The sequence below is a fragment of the Rhinopithecus bieti genome, unplaced genomic scaffold (genome assembly GCF_001698545.2).
Source record: "Rhinopithecus bieti isolate Rb0 unplaced genomic scaffold, ASM169854v2 scaffold_7509, whole genome shotgun sequence".
Lineage (NCBI taxonomy): Eukaryota > Metazoa > Chordata > Mammalia > Primates > Cercopithecidae > Rhinopithecus > Rhinopithecus bieti.
Genome location: NW_016805750.1, coordinates 618,230 through 622,830, shown reverse-complemented (window position 1 = coordinate 622,830; position 4,601 = coordinate 618,230). Strand labels below are relative to the sequence as shown.

The following is a 4,601-nucleotide window of genomic DNA, read 5'->3' as shown; positions in this document are numbered from 1 at the left end:
GCGGCTTCGGGGGGTGCCTCATCAGCCCCGCCCTCCATCTCCTCCTTGCGTGCCCCGGGCTCGTGTGGCCCCGCAGCTGTTCCGCGCCCACCGGGGAGGCAGAGGCCGGGCCGTAGCTCTGCTCGTGGGCGCCGACTCTCAGCAGCAGCAGCCAGGCCGAACCGGGCACCACGCTAGGCGGCGCGGAGGAGGCCCCCACGGCGGCTGGCCAAGGACAAGGAGCCGGCCTCTGCCCGCACGAGAAGCGGCTGCTGGCGCGCGCCCGGGGCCACTCGCTGCCCCACGGCTGCGCGAGGAATGGGCAGGCGCGGGCCCCCGGCTCTCGGAGTACAGGTCGCTGCTCCGCTCCTTTGCACGCTGCGGAACGCGGGGCTCGGCCGGGCGCGGCGGGGTCGGTGGCAACTCGCTCGGGAGCAGGCACCTGGTGAACTGACCGACCGCAGGAGCCGCCGCGCCTTCCCTGCCTGGACGCCGAGCTTCTCGGGGCCGCGGAGGAGGAGGAAGATCCGTCCGGACAGGCCCGTGAAGCGGCGACAGCGACAGCGGCTGGCCGGGCTCAGGTACGTTGGATGTGACTGCCCGGAGGCAGCCTCGGAGCTCTGTCTGGCCCGGGAGACTGCCTGGCAGCGTCGGGAAGCGCGGGCGGCCGGTCCCTTCCTGCTCCTTCCCTCAGCGCCTCTGTCTTGGCCTCCCGGAAGCGGGAAACCTTCCTCCCGGTTTTCAGGCTTCGGTGGAGACTCTTACGTTTTCCACCACTAAGGTTAAAAGACTCTGGAATAGAAGTACCGGAGGAGATGGTGAACCTTCTGCAATTCCTCCGATTTAGCCAGACTCCCTTTTGGGGCAGAAGACCACCCTTGAGCACCTCCCCAAGGGGTAGCTCCTTTCCAGTGTGACTTCTCTGATCTGCCCCTAGGAATGAAGAGTCTTCTGATAACCCGATAGGGCCCTGGAAGTCAAAGGGCAAACGAGATCTCGTAGGACATAAGTTTGTGATCGTTTGAGGCGGGGGGTCACTCACGTTTCTGAACGGAATTGGAGGAGCGTCAAAGCGGTGCCTGTGAAGAAGCGCGGCAGTCCTTTAAGTGGAGCAAAATTGAATTTTTCCATTTTTGCCAATATTTTGAAGACAGTTAAGTGTATCGTGCATTTACTATAAGATGAGAACTTTATGGAGTATTGTCTTCAAGAGCATAAACGATGACTACCCCAGCCCTGCTGCCCTCTCCAGACGTAGGATCCCACCTCTGAACCTGGGGCTGTCCTCCTGACATCACAGCGCTACCTTGAGACTTTCTGCGAAGACTCTTATTTTTAGTGCCTTCATCATCCGGTGTTTGGGGCATTCTTTTAATTCTAGGCTTCTCAAAACACAAACGCTTTGATCTGGGTTCAGACGATGTGTTAATTCCTCATGTAGTAGCTGGCAAAGGGGCTAAAAACCCTGAAGTCTTCCTGATCTATGCACTCGATTAACATACACACAGGGAAGAAGAACCTCTGAGACATAAAATTCGAGCTGATCATGAGAAGGCCCTGGAAGAGACAAAAGAAAAGTTGAGAAAGTCAGACAGCCTGGGCTGTGGCTCACACCTGTAATCCCAACACTTTGGGAGGCCAAGTCTGGAGGATGGCTTTCATCTAGGAGTTTGAGACCAGCCTGGGCAACATGATGAGACCATATCTCCACAAAAAGTCAACAACTAGCCAGGTGTGGTAGTGCCCTCTTGTAATTCCAGCTATTCTGGAGTCTAAGGTGGGAGGACTGCTTGAGCCTGGGAGGTGGAGGCTGCAGTGAGTCCTGATGACAGTGCAACACTCAGCCTGGGTGACAGAGTGAGACCACATCTCAAAAAAAGAAAAGAAAAGAAAATCAAGCAAGGAAATCCAAGCAGAAATTCAGACAGAGAAAAATAAGGTCCAAGAAATGAAGACAGAGAACAAGCCGCTGCCGCCAGTTCGTATTCCAAACTTTTTAGGCATGAAAGGTGGAGACCCCGAAGACAACATAAGAAAAGGGAAAAAAAAAAAAAAAAAATTAAAGCATGAAACATGTCTAGGATAATTATAGGACATACAGGGGGGGACATAATGAACTCAGACCTATTAAAAGGAAAGGATGTACCACTAACATTTCAAAGTTCACAAATGGGTGCTACCATTGTAGATGCTTTGGATACCCCTTATATCATGGGGCTCCATGCTGAATTCCTAGATGTGCAAAGATTGTTTAAGACAACCTTGAGGTCAGTGTGAATTCAGAGGTGTTTGTGTTTGAAGTCAGCATTCAGTTTAGTGAAGGCCTACTTGCAGCGTATCACCTTTCAGGAAAGGAGATATTCAAGATTAAAGCTGTGCAACTGGCTAAGAAACTTCTTTCTGCCTTTCACACATCCACTGGGATTCCCTGGACAATGGTACATTTACAGAGTGGAGTAGGGTGCAACTGAGGCTAGGGGCCTGCATGTAGCAGCATTCTGGCTGAATCTGGTACAGTGCATATGGAGTTCGTCCACCTCAGCTACTTGACAGCAGACCTGGTTTACTACAACAAGGTCATGTATATGCAGAAACTGCTTCAGAAAATGGATTGTCCAAATGGTCTTTATCCAAATTGTTTGAACCCAAGAACAGGGCGCTGGGGTCGGTATCACACATCACTTGGTGATCTTGGAGACAGTTTTTATGAATACTTACTGAGAGCGTGGTTGATGTCAGATAAAACAGACTATGAATGGAGAAAGATGCGTGATGATGTTATTGAGGCTGTGAAAAAACAGGAACTCCCATGGATGTCTTATCTTTAGTAAAGAATGGATCAGTGGGCACTTGGAAAACAAGATGGGCATGTGGCCTGCTTTGCTGGGGTAATGTTTGCACTAGAAGAAGATGGTTCCAGAATGGATAACATCTGTCATTACTTAGAGCTGGGGTAGAAATTGCGTGTACATGTCATGAGTCATATGACAGATGGCATTAAAGCTAGGTCCTGAGTCATCCAAGTTTGATGGTGCTTTGGAGGTTGTGGCTGTCAGGCTGAAAAGTATTATATCCTCTGTCAAGAAGTAATTGAAACCTATTGGTACCTATGGTGATTCTCTTACAATCCAAAATACAGGCAGTGGGGCTGAGAACAGCACTGGCTGTTGAAAAGTATTGCTGAGTCAGTGGTGGATTTTCTGGAGTCAAAGATGTACATTTTTCTACTCCTACACATGATAATGTACAGTGAGGTGTCTTTCTTGCCGAAACACTAAAATATTTGTATGTGCTGTTCTCCAGTGGTGACCTTTTACCTTTAGACTACTAGGTGTTTAATATAGAGGCTCACCCTCTCCCTGTGTTACATTTAGCCAGCACCACATTTCAGGGAATTCTGCTGTTGGATAAAAGCAGTTTCAAGGACCAGGACCAGTCTCACCTGTTTTGTTTACATGGACCACTATAGAAATTAGTCTGAAAACCTGGACTTCTAAGTCACCATGATAGTGTTCATATAAGAATGATGTGTGTTATAGCAAAGATTGCAATTACTTTTGCATCACCTAGTACTCTACAAACAATATATATTTTATATATATATAAAATATATATATTATATGTACATATATAGCTATATGTAACACTATATATATAGAGAGAGTTATATAGAGAGAGTTTTATATGGAGAGAGAGTTATATATATTTATACACACACACACACACACACACATATGGTTTGTAGAGTTCTGGAGTCTGGAGACAAGACTTCCTAAGAGAAACCCAAGAATATAGAGCACCTTGCAGGAGTTAAGGATGATCTTCGGAACCAATTATGTATTCCTACAGTGGAACAACTGTCAGATATTCCACATTGTTTCATTTTTCTCCATTTTAGTAATGTAATGAACTAAGGTAAAGAAAAAAGATAGTATAACTGCATCAGTGACAAGAAGACTCAAAAAACAAACAGAAGTGCAATCCATGTCTGAATATTCAAGTTCCCTATTGGATGAACAGACTGGCAGTCAATTCAAATCCTATTTAATAGGTTTAAATAAAATCTATTTTATTTAAATTTCATGGTTAAATTTAGTTTTCTCCAGGGGCATGATCTCACAAAAAATACTCTTCAAGTCTTTGTCTTCATATGAAATCATTAAAGCTGCTATTTATCATAACTACTACTTATAAGCCTGCGTTTGAGACTTTGTTCATGTGGTTCTGTCAGTGGTGGTGGCATGACAAAAAGTGCGGAAAATGCCACAATTGGTTGCCTTGAAACCTGTTCTAAAAGAAATTTTGGTTTTGCTGGTAGATTATTTTCTGAACTAATAAATCTACCAATTAAGTTTTATCTACTTTAGTCTCATAATAACATTAGGAGAGTCATCCAACTCACAACTTTATTTGTGTGACTTGGCAAAATTCACTGTACTATTATGTAGCCCTGAATTTGCCTTGATAAGCTAAATTACTTTTACAACTCATTAAAGCAAAAACAAAACACAGTGCAACTTTCTTAAATATTCTATCTGGGATGATACCCTTTATTATCTTACCAGGTGAGTGGGCCATTCACAAATATTTTATGTTTTTAAAATTTTTTCTATTGATGTGTA

General features: G+C 45.7%; 1 pseudogene; it reads left to right on the top strand.

Moving 5' to 3' along the window:
* The first annotated feature begins 1,877 nt into the window (after positions 1-1,877).
* On the top strand, positions 1,878-3,310 carry LOC108530587 (mannosyl-oligosaccharide 1,2-alpha-mannosidase IB pseudogene; annotated as a pseudogene).
* Positions 3,311-4,601: the final 1,291 nt, after the last annotated feature.